We start from the raw sequence: 25,709 nt of genomic DNA, 5'->3' as shown, positions 1-25,709 counted from the left end.
ATTCGCTATTGACTTTAGGATATATGAACCAGTTTTCCAAAACCACTATTGTGTTATACAGTTTTAAACAGTTTTTATGTACAGAGGAAGAGGACTCGAACCTGCTCTCAGAATATCTCTCAGACTGAGGAGCCGGCAGACCAACTTCCCAAATAGGGGAGAAGCACTCAAAACCCACTAGTTGTTCTTTCAATGAAAATAATACAAAAATGGTAAGTCCGAAGACCTCTCGTATTATCAACCTTACTACAATGGCAGCAAATATTTTTATGAATTCAGTAACACATAATGAAAGGAAACATAAATATTTACATCACCCCTTTTCCTGAGGTGAATGGTTTCACCCACTACTCTCCCGGAACTGAGGCTTTGAGATCTACTGTTTCACTTTGTTACACCTTTGGTGAGCAAAACAGCTAATAACGTAGCTAAATACTGACATTATCCTCAATCGAGATATATGTCCGTCGTTTCAGCTCCAACTGAACTTAAAGGTTCATTTCAGACACACATATTCGTGGCCATTCAGGATGTAGTGTACTCAGACTGTCTAGCTCTAGCTAATAACACAGCATAGTAGGCTATTGGTTGACAGACAGCCGCTAATCAGATCACATCACCGCCAGATAATTAACTAAAGATGCTGGAAATGGAGGGACTCGGGCCGAAGATGGACCCGGAAGAGATGAAGAGGAAGATGTGGTGTCTTCGGTCAGGAACTTTCTCCTCTATGTCGCCCTACTCCGAGTCAGTAAGTATTGGACCAGAAGCTAGTCGGGTTTCCCTATGATGTCAACTGTGTAGCCTGGCAGGTCCCAGATCTGTTTGTGTTTTTGCCCAGAGTCATGTATTCATATCTAAATACATGGCTCTGCTTTGGTCTATTCCATTGATATTGTCAAACTGAACATTACATTGAACATGTGAGTCATTTAGCAGACGCTCTTATCCAGAGAGACTTACAGTAGTGAGTGGATACATTTTCATATGTTGCATTGGCAGGACAATTCCATTAGTAGTTGGGAGGAGAGCAGAAACAGCCTAACACCTACGCTGATACTGTGTAACCTGTCTGCAGTCAACCAGCCATCCAGACTGAAGTGAAGGCCTTATTACAGAATGAAAACACCTTCTCTTTCGTCGGCATGGCAACCTGTAAACATGTCAGTGGTGTCACAATGTTGCACAACAGCAGCAGAACATTGGATGGAGGGTCATTGTATCATTACACAGTGTCACTGTCAATTCTACTGTATTGGTACATGTGGTATTACAATACATTAGATCTGTAGACGGCAGCATTGAAACAATTTCCAACACATAGTCAACTAGCAACCTACTCTGTTTCAGTGCTGGTTAAATATCCCACTGATTTTATTCTGCTGTTAGAGGCCATCAGTAGACACAGTCAGGAAAATAGTCTTTGTAGCTAGTTTTTTACTGTCAAACCATGGGAAGTGTGTCTATATAGGTAAGTATATATACAATTTTACTTTAAGGTCAAATGTAATTTAACTGTCTAGTTGTTTTATTTATGTTTTAACCTTTATTTAACAAGGCAAGTCAGTTAAGAACAAATTCAAATTTTCAATGACGGTCTAGGAACAGTGGGTTAACTGCCTTGTTCAGGGGCAGCTCGGGAATTTGAATATAGGCCTACACTCTTAAATAAAAGGTGCTATCTAGAACCTAGAAGGATTCTTCCACTGTCCCCATAGGAGAACCCTTTGAAGAACCCTTTTAGTTCCAGGTAGAACCCTTTTGGGTTCCATTTAACAGAGGGTTCTTCATGGAACCAACATGAGTCAAATGTACTGTCTAGTTGTGAAGAGAATCGAAATATGTTGTTTACTGATCTTCTCTCCATTCTAGCACCATACGTTCTGTTGTTTACTGATCTCCTCTCCATTCTAGCACCATACGTTCTGTTGTTTACTGATCTCCTCTCCATTCTAGCACCATACGTTCTGTTGTTTATTGACCTCCTCCCCTCTCCATTCTAGCACCATACATTCTGTTGTTTACTGATCTCCTCTCCATTCTAGCACCATACGTTGTGTTGTTTACTGATCTCCTCTCCATTCTAGCACCATACATTCTGTTGTTTACTGATCTCCTCTCCATTCTAGCACCATACGTTCTGTTGTTTACTGATCTCCTCTCCATTCTAGCACCATACGTTCTGTTGTTTACTGATCTCCTCTCCATTCTAGCACCATATATTCTGTTGTTTACTGATCTCCTCTCCATTCTAGCACAATATGTTCTCAGAAGCTGGACAGCATATGAATAGAATCCATCTTCTCTCACCCTCTACCCTCAAGACCTACATCACACAAGATGCTTCAGAAAAACAACAACTGTAACGAATGTCGCCGGGATAAGGAGAAGAGGACCAAGGTGCAGCGTGGTAAGTATTCAGAATACGTTTAATAAATATGAACACTTGTACAAAAACAACAGACGAACAGTTCCGCAAGGTGCAATACACAAAACAGAAAACAACACAAACACAGGTGGGAACAGGCTACCTAAGTATGGTTCTCAATCAGAGATAACAATTGACAGCTGCCTCTGATTGGGAACCATACCAGGCCAAACACATAGAAATACAACACACAGAACAAAACATAGAATGAAAAACATAGTATGCCCACCCTAACTCAGGCCCTGACCAAACCAAAATAGAGACATAAAAAGGAACTAAGGTCAGGACGTGACAACAACAACAAGCTGGTGAAGTTGCTAAACAACAGGAACAACCATGACAACAACAACAAGCTGGTGAAGTTGCTACCCAACAGGAACAACCATGACGACAACAACAACAACAAGCTGGTGAAGTTGCTACCCAACAGGAACAAACCTGACAACAACAACAAGCTGGTGAAGTTGCTACCCAACAGGAACAACCATGACAACAACAACAAGTTGGTTAAGTTGCTACCCAACAGGAACAACCATGACAACAACAACAAGTTGGTTAAGTTGCTACCCAACAGGAACAACCATGACAACAACAAAAAGCTGGTGAAGTTGCTACCCAACAGGAACAAACCTGACAACAACAACAAGCTGGTGAAGTTGCTACCCAACAGGAACAACCATGACAACAACGACAACAAGCTGGTGAAGTTGCTACCCAACAGGAACAACCCTGACAACAACAACAACAACAAGCTGGTGAAGTTGCTACCCAACAGGAACAACCATGACAACAACAACAAGCTGGTGAAGTTGCTACCCAACAGGAACAACCATGACAACAACAACAAGCTGGTGAAGTTGCTACCCAACAGGAACAAACCTGACAACAACAACAACAACAAGCTGGTGAAGTTGCAACCCAACAGGAACAACCATGACAACAACAACAACAACAAGCTGGTGAAGTTGCTACCCAACAGGAACAACCATGACAACAACAACAAGCTGGTGAAGTTGCTACCCAACAGGAACAACCATGACAACAACAACAAGCTGGTGAAGTTGCTACCCAACAGGAACTACCCTGACAACAACAACAAGCTGGTGAAGTTGCTACCCAACAGGAACAACCATGACAACAACAACAAGCTGGTGAAGTTGCTACCCAACAGGAACTACCCTGACAACAACAACAAGCTGGTGAAGTTGCTACCCAACAGGAACAACCATGACAACAACAACAAGCTGGTGAAGTTGCTACCCAACAGGAACTACCCTGACAACAACAACAAGCTGGTGAAGTTGCTACCCAACAGGAACAACCATGACAACAACGACAACAAGCTGGTGAAGTTGCTACCCAACAGGAACAACCCTGACAACAACAACAACAACAAGCTGGTGAAGTTGCTACCCAACAGGAACAACCATGACAACAACAACAACAAGCTGGTGAAGTTGCTACCCAACAGGAACAACCATGACAACAACAACAACAAGCTGGTGAAGTTGCTACCCAACAGGAACAACCATGACAACAACAACAAGCTGGTGAAGTTGCTACCCAACAGGAACAACCATGACAACAACAACAAGCTGGTGAAGTTGCTACCCAACAGGAACAACCATGACAACAACAACAAGCTGGTGAAGTTGCTACCCAACAGGAACAAACCTGACAACAACAACAACAACAAGCTGGTGAAGTTGCTACCCAACAGGAACAACCATGACAACAACAACAACAACAAGCTGGTGAAGTTGCTACCCAACAGGAACAACCATGACAACAACAACAAGCTGGTGAAGTTGCTACCCAACAGGAACAACCAATATGTTTAAGTTATATAGTCTACCAAGTGTTAATGTCACCACCATGGATGTTTAAGTTATATAGTCTACCAAGTGTTAATGTCACCACCATGGATGTTTAAGTTATATAGTCTACCAAGTGTTAATGTCACCACCATGGATGTTTAAGTTATATAGTCTACCAAGTGTTAATGTCACCACCATGGATGTTTAAGTTATATATTCTACCAAGTGTTAATGTCACCACCATGGATGTTTAAGTTATATATTCTACCAAGTGTTAATGTCACCACCATGGATGTTTAAGGTATATATTCTACCAAGTGTTAATGTCACCACCATGGATGTTTAAGTTATATAGTCTACCAAGTGTTAATGTCACCACCATGGATGTTTAAGGTATATATTCTACCAAGTGTTAATGTCACCACCATGGATGTTTAAGTTATATAGTCTACCAAGTGTTAATGTCACCACCATGGATGTTTAAGTTATATATTCTACCAAGTGTTAATGTCACCACCATGGATGTTTAAGTTATATAGTCTACCAAGTGTTAATGTCACCACCATGGATGTTTAAGTTATATATTCTACCAAGTGTTAATGTCACCACCATGGATGTTTAAGTTATATAGTCTACCAAGTGTTAATGTCACCACCATGGATGTGTAAGTTATATATTCTACCAAGTGTTAATGTCACCACCATGGATGTTTAAGTTATATAGTCTACCAAGTGTTAATGTCACCACCATGGATGTTTAAGTTATATAGTCTACCAAGTGTTAATGTCACCACCATGGAGGTTTAAGTTATATAGTCTACCAAGTGTTAATGTCACCACCATGGATGTTTAAGTTATATATTCTACCAAGTGTTAATGTCACCACCATGGATATTTAAGTTATATATTCTACCAAGTGTTAATGTCTCCACCATGGATGTTTAAGTTATATATTCTACCAAGTGTTAATGTCACCACCATGGATGTTTAAGTTATATAGTCTACCAAGTGTTAATGTCACCACCATGGATGTTTAAGTTATATATTCTACCAAGTGTTAATGTCACCACCATGGATGTTTAAGTTATATATTCTACCAAGTGTTAATGTCACCACCATGGATGTTTAAGTTATATATTCTACCAAGTGTTAATTTCTATCCTACTGTGATACTTGTGAGTTGATGTGATGTTGTGATGATTTCTAACAGATACACCTTGATGTTGTTTTGTCCTTTTCTTATTCTACTTGAATAAACTCAAGACTTGAATGTAGTTTGTAGTCATTTACTTCCATATAGGGTCGTTGTTTACAGACACAGCTGTAGGCTGACCTGACCCCAACCCTGACCCCAACAATGACCCCAACCCTGACCCCAACCTGACCCCAACCTGACATACAGCATCAGATCTGTCGAAGAGGGGGGAGAAGGAGGAAGAGAGAAACTGGGGGAGGAGGGAGGGAGAGAGAGATGAGAGAGATATGACTTACTCACTGACAGACTGGGTTTTGGAGGAGACAGGGGAGGAGAGAGAGAGAGAGAGACAAACATTTAAATCCAGCTTCTACACCACACCCCCCCCCTTCTCTTGCTCTAACATAAGACCTCATCAGTACTCATTTTGGGTGCTGGTACTGTTTATATTGAGGTGCTGGAACATTAAGCCAATATTCTATAAGAGGTGATATTATAGGACACACTATGTGTAACTTTGCTGCTCTGTCAGCAGTTTCCTGTGGAGTTTTTCTAATGTCAGTGTTTCCTGTATGTAGGTGGGTTTAACTGATCTTATCTGCTTAAAAGTTTGTCACATCATAGAAGTCAGGAAGTAATGATATAAAAGTCATATAGCCTAGCAGTATTTCTCAGAAGGGGGAGGGAGAGGAGAGAGAGAGAGATGAGAGAGGACATACTGACAGACTGGGTTGGGAGAAGGAGACACAGGAGGAGGATGAGAGAGAGAGAAAATGATAGGACTTACTGACAGACTGGGTTGTGAGAAGGAGACACAGGAGGAGGATGAGAGAGAGAGAAAATGATAGGACTTACTGACAGACTGGTTTGGGAGAAGGAGACAAGGGAGGAGGATGAGAGAGAATGATAGAACTTACTAGCAGACTGGGTTGGGAGAAGGAGACAAGGGAGGAGGATGAGAGAGAGAATGATAGGACTTACTGACAGACTGGGTTGTGAGAAGGAGACAAAGGAGGAGGATGAGAGATGGGAGAGAGAAACTCAGCAAAAAAATAAATGCCCCTTTTTCAGGACCCTGTCTTTCAAAGATAATTCGTAAAAATCCAAATAACTACACAGATCTTCATTGTAAAGGGTATAAACACTGTTTCCCATGCTTGTTCAGTGAACCATAAGCAATTAATGAACATGCACCTATGTAACGGTCTTTAAGACACTAACAACTTACAGATGGTAGGCAATTAAGGTCACAGTTATGAAAACTTAGGACACTAAAGAGGCCTTTCAACTGACTGTGAAAAACACCAAAAGAAAAATGCCCAGGGTCCCTGCTCATCTTCCTGAACGTCCCTTAGGCATTCTGCAAGGAGGCATGAGGACTGCAGATGTGGCCAGGGCAATAAATTGCAATGTCCGTACTGTGAGACGCCTAAGACAGCGCTGCAGGGAGACAGGACGGACAGCTGATCATCCTCGTAGTGGCAGACCACGTGTAACAACACCTGCACAGGATCGGTACATCCGAACATCACACCTGCGGGACAGGTACAGGATGGCAACAACAACTGCCCGAGTTACACCAGGAATGCACAATCCCTCCATCAGTGCTCAGACTGTCCACAATAGGCTGAGAAAGGCTGAACTGAGGGCTTGTAGGCCTGTTGTAACGCATGTCCTCACCAGACATCACCGGCAACAACGTCGCCTATGGGCACAAACCCACCGTCGCTGAACCAGACAGGACTGGCAAAAGTGCTCTTCACTGACGAGTCGCGGTTTTGTCTCACGTTTCTTTTTTTGCTGAGTTTAGTTCTTACTGAGAGACTGGGTCGGTAGAAGGAGATGGGAGGAGGGAGAGAGAGATGAGAGAGAGAGATAGGACTTATTGACAGACTGGGTTGGTAGAAGGAGACAAGGGTGGAGGGAGAGAGAGATGAGAGAGAGAGATAGGACTTATTGACAGACTGGGTTGGTAGAAGGAGACAGGGGTGGAGGGAGAGAGAGATGAGAGAGAGAGATAGGACTTATTGACAGACTGGGTTGGTAGAAGGAGACAGGGGTGGAGGGAGAGAGAGATGAGAGAGAGAGATAGGACTTATTGACAGACTGGGTTGGTAGAAGGAGACAGGGGAGGAGGGAGAGAGATGAGAGAGAGAGATAGGACTTATTGACAGACTGGGTTGGTAGAAGGAGACAGGGGAGGGAGAGAGAGATGAGAGAGAGAGATAGGACTTATTGACAGACTGGGTTGGTAGAAGGAGACAGGGGTGGAGGGAGAGAGAGATGAGAGAGAGAGATAGGACTTATTGACAGACTGGGTTGGTAGAAGGAGACAGGGGAGGAGGGAGAGAGATGAGAGAGAGAGATAGGACTTATTGACAGACTGGGTTGGTAGAAGGAGACAGGGGAGGGAGAGAGAGATGAGAGAGACAGATAGGACTTATTGACAGACTGGGTTGGTAGAAGGAGACGGGAGGAGGGAGAGAGAGTTTAGAGAGAGAGATAGGACTTATTGACAGACTGGGTTGGTAGAAGGAGACAGGGGTGGAGGGAGAGAGAGATGAGAGAGAGAGATAGGACTTATTGACAGACTGGGTTGGTAGAAGGAGACAAGAGAGGAGGGAGAGAGATGAGAGAGAGAGATAGGACTTACTGACAGACTGGGTTGGTAGAATGAGACAAGAGAGGAGGGAGAGATAGATGAGAGAGAGAGATAGGACTTACTGACAGACTGGGTTGGTAGAAGGAGACAGGGGAGGAGGGAGAGAGAGATGAGAGAGAGAGATAGGACTTATTGACAGACTGGGTTGGTAGAAGGAGACAGGGGTGGAGGGAGAGAGAGATGAGAGAGAGAGATAGGACTTATTGACAGACTGGGTTGGTAGAAGGAGACAGGGGAGGAGGGAGAGAGAGATGAGAGAGAGAGATAGGACTTATTGACAGACTGGGTTGGTAGAAGGAGACAGGGGTGGAGGGAGAGAGAGATGAGAGAGAGAGAGAAAGGACTTTTTGACAGACTGGGTTGGGAGAAGGAGACAGGGGAGGAGGGAGAGATAGATGAGAGAGATAGGACTTATTGACAGACTGGGTTGGTAGAAGGAGACAGGGGAGGAGGGAGAGATAGATGAGAGAGAGAGATAGGACTTATTGACAGACTGGGTTGGTAGAATGAGACAAGAGAGGAGGGAGAGATAGATGAGAGAGAGAGATAGGACTTACTGACAGACTGGGTTGGTAGAAGGAGACAGGGGAGGAGGGAGAGAGAGATGAGAGAGAGAGATAGGACTTATTGACAGACTGGGTTGGTAGAAGGAGACAGGGGAGGAGGGAGAGAGAGATGAGAGAGAGATAGGACTTATTGACAGACTGGGTTGGTAGAAGGAGACAGGGGAGGAGGGAGAGAGAGATGAGAGAGAGAGATAGGACTTATTGACAGACTGGGTTGGTAGAAGGAGACAGGGGAGGAGGGAGAGAGATGAGAGAGAGAGATAGGACTTATTGACAGACTGGGTTGGTAGAGGGAGACAGGGGTGGAGGTTGAGATCAATGAGAGAGATAGGACTTATTGACAGACTGGGTTGGTAGAAGGAGACAGGGGAGGAGGGAGAGAGAGATGAGAGAGAGAGATAGGACTTATTGACAGACTGGGTTGGTAGAAGGAGACAGGGGTGGAGGGAGAGAGAGATGAGAGAGAGAGATAGGACTTATTGACAGACTGGGTTGGTAGAAGGAGACGGGGGTGGAGGGAGAGAGAGATGAGAGAGAGAGATATGACTTATTGACAGACTGGGTTGGTAGAAGGAGACAGGGGAGGGGGAGATAGATTGACATTTAAACCAGCTGAATATATTTTTATCACTGACTTCTCACCAGTGATGTCATCATAACCAGTAACCTGTTCCTCTCTTGTCCCAGCCCAGCCTGACCCTGACATATAGCATCAGGCCTGTTGAGTTGACTTGGGTAATAGACCTCTAGCTTCTACACCACATCCCCCCTTCTCCTGCTCTAACATGAGACCTCATCAGTACTCAGTTTGGGTGCTGGTACTGTTTATATTGATGTGCTGGAACATTAAGCCAATATTGTATAAGAGGTGAACTCAAGCAGTAGAAAGTTAGAGCTGATATTATAGGACACACTATGTGAACTTTGCTGCTCTGTCAGCAGTTTCCTGTGGAGTTTTTCTAATGTCAGTGTTTCCTGTAGGTAGGTGGGTTTAACTGATCTTATCTGCTTAAAAGTTTGTCACATCATAGAAGTCAGGAAGTAATGAGAGAGAAGTCATATAGCCAAGCAGTATTTTCCACACTTCAGTCCTCTCTTCATGACAGTGACCCCAGTTAGAGACAGATATGATACCTGCAGTGATACTGATGTCCCTGTTGTGGAGCACAGGTAGGAGGCTGTTATGTTGATATACACTTGTGACAGTTACTGAGATATGTTTTGATATTGTAAGATATATTACCATTTGCAGGGCTAGTAAAATAACATGCAACTGGAAGCAGACAGTAAAAATGTGTCTCAAAGCAGGACAATGATGTGATCACCTGTAAATGTACTTTACTGTAGCCTAACTGTCCATCTGGGGACAGGCACTAATGTCAGTTAAGATGTGATGGTGTCATGCATCTGACTGTTGTATATTCAGTGTGTCAATGATTGATTGTATCTGTCTCTATGTAAATTAATGAGAGTATATATTATATTGGTGTTATGTTAGAGTAGGAGAAGGGAGGGGTGTAGATGATAGAGGTCTATGAGCTGAGTCAAGATCAACAGGTCCAACACTATACGTCAAGAAGAGAGAGAGAGAGAGAACATGCGCAAGAGAGAGAGAGAGAGAGAGAGAAAGAGAGATGAAAGAGAGAGAGAGAGAGATGAGCAGCGTGAGAGGGAGAGAGAGAGAGATGAGCAGCGTGAGAGGGAGGTAGAGAGGAGTGGTGGGGAGAGAGTAGTGGAGGGGAGGGGACAGAGGAGGGGAGGGGACAGAGGAGGGTAGGTGAGAGAAAAGGGGAGGGGACAGAGGAGGGGAGGTGAAATGTGTGGAGTAGAGAGAAAGAAAGAGAAGGGGAGGGGAGAGAGGAGGGGAGGGGATTATTGTGGAGGAGAGAAAGTGTCAAGGAAGGACTCCACTAGGGCCCTCTCAGCCAGCTGGCTCCACTAGGGCCCTCTCAGTCAGCTGGCTCCACTAGGGCCCTCTCAGCCAGCTGGCTCCACTAGGGCCCTCTCAGCCAGCTGGCTCCACTAGGGCCCTCTCAGCCAGCTGGCTCCACTAGGGCCCTCTCAACCAGATGGCTCCACTAGGGCCCTCTCAATCAGATGGCTCCACTAGGGCCCTCTCTGTCAGATGGCTCCACTAGGGCCCTCTCAGTCAGATGGCTCCACTAGGGCCCTCTCAGCCAGATGGCTCCACTAGGGCCCTCTCAGCCAGATGGCTCCACTAGGGCCCTCTCAGTCAGCTGGTGTGTGTAGGAGAGTGTGAGATGTGTGTACAAAAAGTAGAAGTACAAATGTCAAGGGAAATGAACTAAAGTGATAAATCTAGTCCTAGGTTATATTTACTGTGGTGTTTGTTCTCCACTGGTTACCCTGTTCTCATCACAACAGGTCACACATTCTGCTGACATGATTGCACACTGTGGTATTTCACCTAACAGATACGGGAGCTTGTCAATATTATATTTGTTTTCAAATCATTTTGGGGTCCTTGTAATCTGAGGGAAATATGTGTCTCTTATATCGTTGTACATTTGGCAGGAGGTTAGGAAGTAGAGCTCAGTTTCCACCTCATTTCGTGGCACTGGGAACATCGCCTGTCTTCTCTCTGCCTGTGGCCACCTCTCTCAATAGCAAGGCTATGCTCACTGAGTCTGTACATTGTCCATATTAAAAAATTGGTTGGTTAGTGTACACCACAGTTTACATCCATATAGGGCAACTGGTTCAATTGTAAATTTGAATATTTTGTGTGAGGTTCTAATTGGTATGTCAATTTTTATTTTTATTTTGATAGCTCAAACGGTGCTCACTGTGGCAGACAGTCTGATTGGACTAAATTGTTTTTGGTATCTTTTAGTTGTCACCGTATTAGACTAAGCAGAGGTGATTTGATGATGTTGAAATGTTGAAGTTGAAATGGTGCTGGAATAGTGGAGGCAGCTCCTGTTGTCTTTGTGACTTGCTGTAACTCTGTGGTTCTAAATCAATAGTTGTTTAGTAGTCAGAAAATGTCAGAAACATGACCTTGCTTGACCATGCTGTAGGTCATGTAACTGTTTGTTACAGGTAATATGTTTTGTGGACTTCACCGGACAGATGTTGCTCTCTGGTTTTGTGATGAAACAAAAATAGGGTTGAATATATCCTGCCACTGTGTCTTCTTACAATCTCAGTTTTAGACATATATCACAGTGTCAAGGCATATAAACTAACAGAGCAAACAACACAATTATCACAACACATAGGTTGTAATATGGCTTTTATCTGGATTGGCTTCCCCAGTGATTTTACCCAGAACCCAATGCTGCTTGCAGGGCCGCCTGGACGCCAGATCTCCACCAGTCTAGTACATAACTCAACTCTCTCCCTGACCCCCACCAGTCTAGTACATAACTCAACTCTCTCCCTGACCCCCACCAGTCTAGTACATAACTCAACTCTCTCCCCGACCCTCACCAGTCTAGTACATAACTCAACTCTCTCCTTGACCCCCACCAGTCTAGTACATAACTCAACTCTCTCCCCGACCCCCACCAGTCTAGTACATAACTCAACTCTCTCCCCGACCCCCACCAGTCTCGTACATAACTCAACTCTCTTCCCGACCCCCACCAGTCTAGTACATAACTCAACTCTCTTCCCGACCCCCACCAGTCTAGTACATAACTCAACTCTCTTCCCGACCCCCACCACTCTAGTACATAACTCAACTCTCTCCCCGACCCCCACCAGTCTAGTACATAACTCAACTCTCTTCCCGACCCCCACCAGTCTAGTACATAACTCAACTCTCTCCCTGACCCCCACCAGTCTAGTACATAACTCAACTCTCTTCCCGACCCCCACCAGTCTAGTACATAACTCAACTCTCTCCCTGACCCCCACCAGTCTAGCACATAACTCAACTCTCTCCCCGACCCCCACCAGTCTAGTACATAACTCAACTCTCTCCCCGACCCCCACCACTCTAGCACATAACTCAACTCTCTTCCCGACCCCCACCAGTCTAGTACATAACTAACCTCTCTCCCCGACCCCCACCAGTCTAGTATATAACTCAACTCTCTCCCCGACCCCCACCAGTCTAGTACATAACTTGTTAGCTGATGAAACAATATACAACATAATCTTGTTACCATGTGATGCACATTCGCATGTCACATTCAGATGTCATAAATCAGCACTGCAGAGCTCTCCCTGTCCTATGCCGTGCCTTGATTGTATTACTGTTGAGGATGTCTGGAAATATGCATGTACACCCTGGCCCATCTGCTGTTGCTAGCCCCAATTCTGACTTGTGTTCTGATATCTGCTTCACTGATTTCTGCTCTCGTAAAACCCTGTTTTTCTGCATGTTAACACTCAAAGCTTATTACCTGAAATGGATCAATTGAAAATGTGGGTTCACAGCTCCAATCCAGATCTGTTGGTCATTACTGAGACATGGTTAAGGAAGAGTATTTTGAATACTGATGTTAACCTTTCTGGTTATAACATTTTTTCGGCAAGACAAATCTTCCAAAGGTGGTGGAGTGGCAATCTTTATCAAGGATCACCTTCAGTGCTCGGTTGTCTCTACCAAGTCTGTCCCCAAACAAATTGATTTGCTGGTTTTAAACATGACACTTTCAAATAGCTCTTTGTTGACTGTTGCTGGGTGCTATCGTAGTCCATCAGCACCGGCCTGTACCCTACCATACATGAAGTTCTGCGAGAATTCTGTGATTGTCTGTGATTTTCTGAAATAACACACACTCATTTAAATAAGTGAGTTTTCAAAACTTCATATGTGTGATAAGGCAACCCTCATGAACTGTAAATCAGTCATTTCTCCAAACAGATGTCAAAGAAAAGCTCTCTCACATACACACACACACACACACACACACACACACACACACACACACACACACACACACACACACACACACACACACACACACACACACACACACACACACACACAGCAAGGATGGAGTGACAAAGTGCGGTGCTTAAAGACACACAGAGCCTGCAATGACATTACCATTATCTCTAGGCCGTGCCGAGTTCAACGAGACGCCCCGCTTGACCGTAGCTCGCTCGGTCTGAGCGCAGCGACAGTGACAAGAGAAGGCCCAAAATGAAGCCTGGACCTAAATTTCAAGTCTTTTGCTTTTGGGAGACAAAGAGAGAGAGAACCGTTAAGGTTAGAAGCACAATTTGACGTCAGGAATGTTCCTGAGGTCCTCCCGATCTGTGCAAGCCTAACCTTGACCGTGTGTCATTAACCCTTAACAGTGAAAACAGTTTTTTTTTTAATCTCACAGTTAACAATGACATCTCTCCCCATAGGAATGCATTGCCTTCTCCTCTAAATTCAACCTGAAGCCTATGTGGGTTATGAATGCCTTATGAACCTGTCTTTGATGAAAATCCATCAGGCCACTATGAGGTCTACCTGTGTCGATTCTAAGCTTCCTGGAGCAACCGGAAGTGATTAAATTCACCCTAAAAGTGTTTTGATATACATTCACCTGCAATTGTGAAAATCACTGCATTCAACCCTGTGTAGATCAGACAATTCTTAACAAAAATACTTGAAACTCGGGATTCTGTAAGAGCCTACCCCAATCAAGATATGTGTTTACTTATAGCTTCTTGTGCCAACCGGAAATGCCTTCAAATGGTGTCATAGGTGCTGTTTCGAAGGGTTAAAAAGGTCAGATCTTTTCAAAACTTCATATGTGTGATTAGGCAACCCTCATGAACTGTAAATAAGTCATTTCTCCAAACAGATGTCAAAGAAAAGCTCTCTCTCTCTCTCACACACACACACACACACACACACACACACACACACACACACACACACACACACACACACACACACACACACACACACACACACACACACAGCAAGGATGGAGTGACAAAGTGCGGTGCTTAAAGACACACAGAGCCTGCAATGGCATTACCATTATCTCTAGGCTGTGCCGAGTTCAACGACATGCCCCGCTTGACCAAAGCTCGCTCGATCTGAGCGCAGCGACAGTGACAAGAGAAGGCCCAAAATGAAGCCTGGACCTAAATTTCAAGTATTTTGCTTTTGAGAGAGGGAGAGAGAACCGTTAAGGTTAGAAGCACAATTTGACCTCAGGAATGTTCCTGAGGTCCTCCCGATCTGTGCAAGCCTAACCTTGACCGTGTGGCATTAACCCTTAACAGTGAAAACAGGTTTTTTTTATCTCAGAGTTTACAATGACATCTCTCCCCATAGGAATACATTGCCTGCTCCTCTAAATTCAACCTGAAGCCTATGTGGGTTTTGAATGCTTTATGAACCTGTCTTCAATGACAATCCATCAGGCCACTATGAGGTCTACCTGTGTTGATTCTAAGCTTCCTGGAGCAACCGGAAGTGGTTAAAATCACCCTAAAGTGTTTTGCCATACCCAACCTGCAGTTTGAGTGAAATAGTGCATTCAACCCTGTGTAAATCCTTCAGTTCTTAACGTAAATAATTAAAACTCAGGATTCTGTAAAAGCCAACCATAATGAGAATATGTTTTTAACTTTTAGCTTCCTGTGCCAACCGGAAGTGCCATAATTGGGGTCAAAGGGGCTGTTTCGAAGGGTTAAAAAAGTCTGATCTTTCCAAAACTTCATATGTGTGATTAGGCAACCCTCATGAACTGTAAATCAGTCATTAATCCCATCAGATTTCCAAGAAAAACTCACACACCCACACAGCAAGGATGGAGTGACATACTGTGGGCTTAGAGACAGACAGTGCCTGCAATAGTTACTTTTGTTCAAACTATTAACCTGTCTGGCTCCGGGGTTCCGCTAGCGGAACTCCTCCCACATTCCACTGAAAAGCCAGAGCGCGAAATTCAAAAAATATATATTTTTTTAAATTTAACTTTCACACATTAACAAGTCCAATACAGCAAATGAAAGATACACATCTTGTGAATCCAGCCAACATGTCCGATTTTTAAAATGTTTTACAGCGAAAACACCACGTATATTTATGTTAGCTCACCACCAAATACAAAAAAGGACAGACATTTTTCACAGCACAGGTAGCATGCACAAAACCAACATAACTAACCAAGATCCAACCAAACTAACCAAGAAACAACTTCATCAGATGACAGTCCTATAACATGTTACACAATAAATCTATGTTTTGTTCGAAAAAGTTGCATATTTGAGGTATAAATCAGTTTTACATTGCAGCTACCATCACAGCTACCGTCAAAAATAGCACCGAAGCAGCCAGAGTAATTATTGAGACCAACGTGAAATACCTAAATACTCATCATAAAACATTTCTGAAAAATCGATGGTGTACAGCAAATTAAAGACAAACATCTTGTGAATCCAGCCAATATTTTTCTGATTTTTTAAGTGTTTTACAGCGAAAACACAATATATCATTATATTAGCTTACTACAATAGCCTACCACACTACCGCATTCATTCATCAAGGCACGTTAGCGATAGCAATAAGCACGTTAGCGTTAGCGAATAAACCAGCAAAAGATATTAATTTTCACTAACCTTCATAAACCTTCATCAGATGACAGTCCTATAACATCAGGTTATACATACACTTATGTTTTGTTCGAAAATGTGCATATTTAGAGCTGAAATCAGTGGTTATACATTGTGCTAACGTAGCATCTTTTTCCCAGAATGTGCGGATATTTCTATTAGACTCTCACCTATTCTGACCAAATAACTATTCATAACCTTTACTAAAAAATACATGTTGTATAGGAAATGATAGATACACTAGTTCTTAATGCAATCGCCGTGTTAGAATTCTAAAAATAACTTCATTACGACATAAGGCTTACGTTATGGCGAGAGAGTGCCCAAAACCTGGGCGCAAAACTAATAGTTCACAAGTTCGACAGATATATGAAATAGCATCATAAAATGGGTCCTACTTTTGATGATCTTCCATCAGAATATTGTACAAGGGGTCCTTTGTCCAGAACAATCGTTGTTTGGTTTTAGAACGTTCTTTTTCCCTCTTGAATTAGCAAGCACACTAGCCAAGTGGCGCGAAGCTCTCCTTCCTGAACAAAGGCACACAACGCAACACGCCTAACGTCCCAAATAAATGTCAATAATCTAATAAAACTATATTGAAAAAACATACTTTACGATGATATTGTCACATTTATCAAATAAAATCAAAGCCGGAGATAGTAGTCGCCTATAACGACAGCTTTTCAGAAGGCAATCCAAGGTCCCCCATCGCGCTTTACAGAAAACAGGAAATGAGTGACACGTCATGCCAAGAGGTTTTATTCCACCTCAGACCAAGATAAACACTCCATTTCTTCTCTCACTGCCTCTTGAAATCTAGTGGAAGGTGTATGACGTGCATGTATACTAATACATATCAAGCCCATTTATAGGCAGGCCCTAGAACAGAGCGTCGTTTTCAGATTTTCCACTTCCTGATCAGGAAGTTTGCTGCAAAATTAGTTCTGTTTTACTCACAGATATAATTCAAACGGTTTTAGAAACTAGAGAGTATTTTCTATCCAATAGTAATAATAATATGATATTGTACGAGCAAGAATTGAGTACGAGGCCGTTTAAATTGGGCACGATTTTCCCCCAAAGTGAAAATAGCGCCCTCTGTCCTCAACAGGTTAAAGAACCGTTAGACCTAGAGCTCTGAAACTTTAGAAACCTGTTATAGAGCTCATGTCGATAGTGCACGGTGACTTATGTGGCTCTAGAAGGTTCTCAGACCGATAAACAGTCTCGTACATTTGCAATAACTTCAATTCATTTGGACCATTACGAAAATGATGACATTTAGAAAAGTCCCAGAGTCGCAAGACTAGGTGCATTGAAACCGGCTCGGCCCATAGAGACGGACCCCAACGTTTCTGTCCGATAGCTCATTCAAGGACCCCGTAGCATGGCATGGAAAAAAAGTGGATTTTCAGCACCAATTAAGGTCTTGCTCGGGCACCGAATAACCTATCGAGCCGAAACTCGGGCGGGGTCACCTCACATAGGTCTACACATAATGTCAGAACTGGACCCGCAGCTAGAACGTAACTGTGTGTTTTATGTTTTTATTATGTTTTAAACTGAAGGCGCTGTGAATTATGGGCCTGCTCTGAAATATGTGATAGTTGGCTTCTAAATGAGTTGGAAAAAGTGGGTTAGGTGTCTGATGGTATCAGTTTGGTGTCTGAAAATATCTAATTGACTGATGGACACTGACTTGCTAGTTGACTTTTGTACATTTGCAATATGTTTAAACAGTGATGTACCATCACCAAAATGACATTCTGAAATCAACACCAATGAGCGATGGAGAGGTGGCAACTGCCCATTAAAACATATTGCAAATGGACAACCATGCACCTGGTGATTACAATGCCTTTAGGGGAGCAAGGGGTCAATGGTTGGGTAGAGAGCACCCCCCATCCGTGCCCCTTGTCATTTTGGACGTTTAAAAAAAAAAAAAACATTATTTTCGACTTTTGACTTCCTATGAAATCATATTGCAAATGGCCAAACATATGCCTTATGGACAAGTAAAAACAATAAAAATTAGGTTAATAAAATTTGACAAATGTATGTTCATACAGTTCTTATACATGTGTAATTGACAAAAAAATCGAAAGAATTTCAAAAACGGTCCAGAAAGCACTTTTTTAATGGGGTGATACGTTTTTGAACAAAAAAATCACATTTTGGACTTTTGACTTCCTATGAGATCATTATGCAAATGGACAAAACATATGCCTTATGGACAAGTAAAACATAACCAAAAGTATGATAATAAAATTTGACAAAATATGTTCATACAGTACTTATACATGTGTAATTGACCAAAAAAATTGAAAGAATTTCAAAAAACGGTCCAGAAAGCACTTTTTTAAGGGGGTGATACGTTTTTGATTATTTTTTCACATTTTCGACTTTTGACTTCCTATAGATCATATTGTAAATGTACAAAACATATGCCTTATGGACAAGTAAAAAAAAAAATCTAATAATTATGAAAATAAAAATTGACAAAAGTATGTTCTTACAGTTCTTATACATGTGTAATTGACATAAAAATCGAAAGAATTTCGAAAAACGGTCCAGAAAGCACTTTTTTAAAGGGGTGATAATTTTTTTCAAATTTGTTCAAATTTTCGACTTTTGACTTTTGACTTCCTATGAAATCATATTGCAAATAGACAAAACATATGCCTTATGGACAAGTATTATTATTTTTTAAATTATGATAATAAAATTTGACAAAAGTATGTTCATACAGTTCTTATACATGTGTAATTGACATAAAAATCTAAAGAATTTCTTTTTTAATGCAACTGCTGTGTCAGATTTCAAAAAAACTTTACGGAAAAAGCATACCATGCAATAATCTGAGTACGGAGCTCAGAGCCCAAACCAGCCAAAAGAAATATCTGCAAAAATAGCATTATAAATATTCACTTACCTTTGATGATCTTCATCAGAATTCACTCCCAGGAATCCCAGTTCCACAATAAATGTTTGTTTAGTTCGATAAAGTCCATAATTTATGTCCAAATAGCTTCTTTTGTTCGTGCGTTTGGTAAACAAATCGAAACCAGCGGATAGGTTGGACGAAAATTCCCAAAAGTTATATTACTGGTCGTAGAAACATATCAAACTATGTATAGAATCAATCTTTAGGATGTTTTTATCATAAATGTTCAATAATGTTCCAACCGGAGAATTCCATTGTCTGTAGAAAAGCAATGGAACGAGAGCTACCTCTCATGTGAATGCGTATGACTGAGCTCGAGGCTGCTGGCAGACCTCTGACTCATTCCCTTCTCATTCAGCCCCCCTTCATAGTAGAAGCATCAAACAACGTTCTAAAGACGGTTGACATCTAGTGGAAGCCCTAGGAAGTGCAACATAACCAATATCCCACTGTATATTCAATAGGGGCTCAGTTTAAAAACTACAAACCTCAGATTTCCCACTACCTGTTTGGATTTTTTCTCAGGTTTTTGCCTGCCATATGAGTTCTGTTATACTCACAGACATCATTCAAACAGTTATAGAAACTTCAGAGTGTTTTATATTCAATACTAATAATAAAATGCATATATTAGCATCTGGGACTGAGTAGGAGGCAGTTTACTCTGGGCACGCTTTTCATCCAAAAGTGAAAATGCTGACACCTAGCCCAAACAGGCCATTCTACTGCCAATGTTTGTCTATGGAGATTGCATCTGTCAGGAAGGGGTGTGGCTGAAATAGAATCCACTAATTTGAAGGGGTGTCCACATACAATCAATCACTAATCAATCACATTTATTTATTTACTTCTTACATCAGGTGATGTCACAAAGTGCTGTACAGAAACCTAAAACCCAAGATGTTCAAATGTTCATAGATGACCAGCAGGGTCAAATAATAATAACCACAGTGGTTGTCGAGGGTGCAACAGGTCAGGAGTAAATGTCAGTTGGCTTTTCATACCCGATCATTTAGAGTATCTCTACCGCTCCTGCTGTCTCTAGAGAGTTGAAAACAGCAGGTCTGGTACAGGTAGCACGTCCGGTGAACAGGTCAGGGTTCCATAGCCGCAGGCAGAACAGTTGAAACTGGAGCAGCAGCATGGCCAGATGGGGACAACATTTGAAAGGGTGTCCACATACTTTTGTATATATAGTGTATGTACACATGGGTTTGTTGCACCATACCAACGATAAGCCTGTCTTCCCCATCACATCATGAAAGGTCATGTTGATGTTCATTTAACCTCTGTCTCTCTCTTCCCCTGACTCCTCCCTTTCTCCTTTGTTTCTCTCTGTCTCTCTGTCTCTATCTCTCTCGTTCTCCTTTGTTTCTCTCTGTCTCTCTCTCTCTTTCTCCTCTGTCTCTCTCTTTCTCCTCAGATCTCCAGGCTCAAAGCGTCAGTCCACCAGGTAGGTAGAGTATAAATCTACAGTGATTATAGTAGTTCAATATTAGTCAACTTTATTATCCCACATGGAGAAATTCATGTGTCCATACAAACCATTCTAAAACCCAAAAACAAGTACTGTTTTATGGAACTGCTGTTAGAATAACAGAATCACTGTCATCATCTGTCCTCACCACTGTGTTTTCCTCTCTGCTGTTTACAGCTGAACTCTCAGTCAGACTGGTGAATGGAACCACTTCCTGTTCTGGGACAGTGGAAGTCTTCTCCAGAGGAGAGTGGTTGGGTCTATGTACTGGGTGGTGGAGCATGAGAGAGGCTAAGGTTGTGTGTAGAGAGCTGGACTGTGGGAATCCTGTAGCTGAATCTAGAGGACCTCTATTTGAAGAGGGAAGAAGAGGAATCAGACTATTTAGCAGATGTGATGGAAATGAGTCTACTATTAGACAGTGTGACAACATAGGAGGACCTGGTGACTGTGATGGTAGATATTATCATCATGTGATCTGTTCAGGTAAGAGACTGGTCATATTGAGAGATTTATTTGTACATTATACAATATTAACATGTATCGTGTGTTTTTTATTTCATTTAAATAGAGGGAGAGATGTTAGATGTATTTAAACATTATATTTGTGTTTGTCATATTGGTTTATGGGAGATGTTCATGGGCAGATCATTGTAGTTCAGATGGTACTGAAGTGAAGCTGCCTGCTGGATGTCCAGCTGTTTATTTTCTATAAAGTGAAGTGAACTTATTCCTGTCTCCTGCCTGCATTATTCCCAACCCTATCCTGAGTGACTAAGAACCCATTTCTACCTCTTACAGTATCAAACATAGCAAACTACAATCTTTTATCCAACATATTTGTGTTTAGTCCTTGACAGTGTCATCAACAAAACTGACTGAATGTTCAACCAACTCTTTTTCTCCAGAGTCTGTGCGGCTTGTGGATGGAGCTGGTCTCTGCTCTGGGAGAGTGGAGGTGAAGTCCAATCAGTCCTGGGCCTCAGTGTGTGAAGCTGACTTTGACCGGCAGGATGCAGAGGTAGTCTGTGGGGAGCTTGGCTGTGGGGCTCCTGCAGCTCTACAGGGGGGGCTCTATGGAGAAGGTGAGGGTCAGACCTGGGATAAAGAGTTCCAGTGTAAAGGCAATGAGTCCCTTCTCCTGGACTGTGACACCTCAGACAGAAAAAACAACACCTGCCTACCTGGTAATGCTGTTGGACTCACCTGCTCAGGTAAGAAACAGTTTGTCACTCAATCAACATTGTTTCTCACCTGGAGTGAAGAATATGAGAGACAATATACAGTTGCGAGAACAAGTATTTGATACACTGCCGATTTTACAGGTTTTCCTACTTACAACGCATGTAGAGGTCTGTCATTTTTATCATAGGTACACTTCAACTGTGAGAGACGGAATCTAAAACAAAAATCCAGAAAATCACATGGTATGATTTTTAATTAATTAATTAGCATTTTATTGCATGACATAAGTATTTGATACATCAGAAAAACAGAACCTTTGTTTGCAATTACAGAGATCATAAGTTTCCTGTAGTTCTTGACCAGGTTTGCACACACTGCAGCAGGGATTTTGGCCCACTCCTCCATACAGACCTTCTCCAGATCCTTCTGGTTTCGGGGCTGTCGCTGGGCAATACGGACTTTCAGCTCCCTCCAAAGGTTTTCTATTGGGTTCAGGTCTGGAGACTGGCTAGGCCACTCCAGGACCTTGAGATGCTTCTTACGGAGCCACTCCTGTCACGAATCCCGCTTCCTGAGTCTGTTTTTGCCTGTGTTCTGTCCTGGAGTGTTTTTTCCGGTGTCCTGGAACGCACCCTGTCTGGTTGCCGGGCGACGTAGCTAGTTGGAGGATCTCTGAGTACCCGCACCTGTATCCCATCAGCTATCTGCACACCTGGTCCTGATCATCACCCCTCCACTTCATAAGCGCTGACCTGACATCCATTCCCTGTCGGATCGTTAGCCATGAACAGTATGTTGTGCCAGCGTATCAGCCTCCAGTTTGATAGAGTTTGTTTTGTACGTCTTGCTTGCCTTGAACTTACCTCCGTTTTTTCTGTCTACAGTCATTCACCCGGAACACTCATCCCATCCCTACCTGGTCGTCGGTGACTTCAGTTACTTCCTTGGATCTGCTTACTCAATTCCATCAACTCACCTCCGCTGCCCGCTCCGCTACTTGGATTTTTCTATCACTACATTTAAACTTGTAAATAAATACTCACCTTCGTCTTACTCTCCTTGTCCTGGTCTGCTTCTGGGTTCTACTTTAGAGAACCGTGACAACTCCTTAGTTGCCCTGGCTGTGTGTTTCGGGTCGTTGTCATGCTGGAAGACCCAGCCACGACCCATCTTCAATGCTCTTACTGAGGGAAGGAGGTTGTTGGCCAAGATCTCGCGATACATGGCCCCATCCATCCTCTCCTCAATACGGTGCAGTCGTCCTGTCCCCTTTGCAAAAAAGCATCCCCAAAGAATGATGTTTCCACCTCCATGCTTCACGGTTGGGGTTGTGTTCTTGCCGTTGTACTCATCCTTCTTCTTCCTCCAAACACGGCGAGGGGAGTTTAGACCAAAAAGCTCTATTTTTGTCTCATCAGACCACATGATCTTCTCCCATTCCTCCTCTGGATCATCCAGATGGTCATTGGCAAACTTCAGATGGGCCTGGACATGCGCTACAGGATTTTAATCCATGATGGCGTAATGTGTTACTAATGGTTTTCTTTGAGACTGTGGTCCCAGCTCTCTTCAGGTCATTGACCAGGTCCTGCCGTGTAGTTCTGGGCTGATCCCTCACCTTCCTCATGATCATGGATGCCCCACGAGGTGAGATCTTGCATGGAGCCCCAGACCGAGGGTGATTGACCGTCATCTTGAACTTCTTCCATTTTCTAATAAGTGCGCCAACAGTTGTTGCCTTCTCACCAAGCTGCTTGCCTATTGTCCTGTAGCCCATCCCAGCCTTGTGCAGGTCTACAATTTTATCCCTGATGTCCTTACACAGCTCTCTTGTCTTGGCCATTGTGGAGAGGTTGGAGTCTGTTTGAGTGTGTGGACAGGTGTCTTTTATACAGGTAATGAGTTCAAACAGGTGCAGTTCATATAGGTAATGAGTGGAGAACAGGAGGGCTTCTTAAAGAAAAACTAACAGGTCTGTGAGAGCCGGAATTCTTACTGGTTGGTAGGTGATCAAATACTTATGTCATGCAATAAAATGCAAATTAATTACTTAAAAATCATACAATGTGATTTTCTGGATTTTTGTTTTAGATTCCGTCTCTCACAGTTGAAGTGCACCTATGATAAAAATTACAGACCTCTAAATGCTTTGTAAGTAGGAAAACCTGCAAAATCGGCAGTGTTTCAAATACTTGTTCTCCCCACTGTAGGTGTGTTTTAGTGAGAAAATAGTAAGATTACTGTCTCTCTCTTTTCTTTTCACAGAGCCTGATGATGTGAGGCTGGTGGGAGGAGGCAGTCGCTGTGCTGGTGGAGTGGAGTGGTACGACCAGGGAGAGTGGAGGACTGTGGGAGCTGAGGACAGGGACCAGGAGGATGTAGCTGCAGTAGTGTGTAGACAGCTGGGTTGTGGCTCCACTGTTTCAGAACCATCTGGAAACACCACTAGAGGGTTTGGATTCATCTGTTCCGGGTCTGAGTCTTCACTGAGGGAGTGTAGGAGAATGTATTATCTCCGTCCTGGACTCAGAGTGATCTGCTCAGGTAATAACAAGATACACTATATGGCCAAAAGTATGTGGACTTTAGTGGATTCAGCTATTTCAGCCACACCCATTGCTGACAGGTGTAAAAAATTGAGCACACAGCCATGCAATCTCCATAGACAAACATTGCCAGTAGATTGGACTTACTGAAGATCTCAGGGACTTAATGTGGCATGTCTAGGAGCAACAGCGGCTCAGCCGCGAAGTGGTAGACAACACAAGCTCACAGAACGGACCGCCGGGTGTTGAACCACGTAGAGCGTAAAAATAATCCTCTGTTGTAAAACTCACTGCTGAGTTCCACATACTTTTGTCCATTTATTTTTATTTATTTAATTTAACCAGGAAGGGCTCATTGAGATTTAAAATCTCTTTTTCAAGAGCGTCCTGGCCAAGATAGGCAGCACCAAGTCATTACAAAAATGACAGACAGACAACATGAAAAACTTCAAGTAATCTAGTAAAAACCATAGAATTCACAAGAGTAACAAAATCAAAAACAGCAAATTAAAAACATTGACAGGTCAGGGAATCAGTCTCAAGATCATTCATCAGTGATTTAAAAATACCAATCGGTAAGTTCTTCCAGTTCAAAAGTATTTTGTAAGGTGTTCCAAGACGATGGCGCAGAGTACATAAAAGCCCTTTTACCAAATTCAGTTCCGACATTTGGAACAGTTAGCAGGATAAAGTCCAGCGAACGAAGAGAGTACCCACCACATTTCTGAACAATAAAAATGCCCAAATAAAAAGGTAGTAAACCCAAAATGGCTTTATAAATAAAAAATATATAAGTAACTGAGCCTACGATGAACTAGAGAAGGCCAGTCAACCCTGGTATACAAAGTGACTGAGCATACGATGAACTAGAGAAGGCCAGCCCTGGTATACAAAGTGACTGAGCATACGATGAACTAGAGAAGGCCAGCCAACCCTGGTATACAAAGTGACTGAGCCTACGATGAACTAGAGAAGGCCAGCCCTGGTATACAAAGTGACTGAGCCTACGATGAACTAGAGAAGGCCAGCCCTGGTATACAAAGTGACTGAGCCTACGATGAACTAGAGAAGGCCAGCCCTGGTATACAAAGTGACTGAGCCTTCGATGAACTAGAGAAGGCCAACCAACCCTGGTATACAAAGTGACTGAGTCTACGATGAACTAGAGAAGGCCAGTCAACCCTGGTATACAAAGTGACTGAGCCTACGATGAACTAGAGAAGGCCAACCAACCCTGGTATACAAAGTGACTGAGCCTACGATGAACTAGAGAAGGCCAGTCAACCCTGGTATACAAAGTGAATGAGCCTATGATGAACTAGAGAAGGCCAGTCAACCCTGGTATACA

General features: G+C 42.9%; 1 long non-coding RNA gene across 2 annotated transcripts; it reads left to right on the top strand.

Annotated features, from left to right (window-relative positions):
* Positions 1-375: 375 nt before the first annotated feature.
* On the top strand, positions 376-20,606 carry LOC120043055. Of its 2 annotated transcripts, none has more exons than XR_005476305.1 (3): positions 376-751; positions 2,272-2,410; positions 20,577-20,606. It is a non-coding gene; the product is annotated as an uncharacterized LOC120043055 (long non-coding RNA). The 2 variants fall into 2 exon arrangements; XR_005476304.1 differs by lacking the exon at positions 20,577-20,606 and adding an exon at positions 2,757-2,807.
* The last annotated feature ends 5,103 nt before the right edge of the window (positions 20,607-25,709 follow it).

This window comes from Salvelinus namaycush, unplaced genomic scaffold (assembly GCF_016432855.1).
Source record: "Salvelinus namaycush isolate Seneca unplaced genomic scaffold, SaNama_1.0 Scaffold85, whole genome shotgun sequence".
NCBI classification, from domain to species: Eukaryota; Metazoa; Chordata; class Actinopteri; order Salmoniformes; family Salmonidae; genus Salvelinus; species Salvelinus namaycush.
This window is presented reverse-complemented; position numbering and strand designations above follow the sequence as displayed.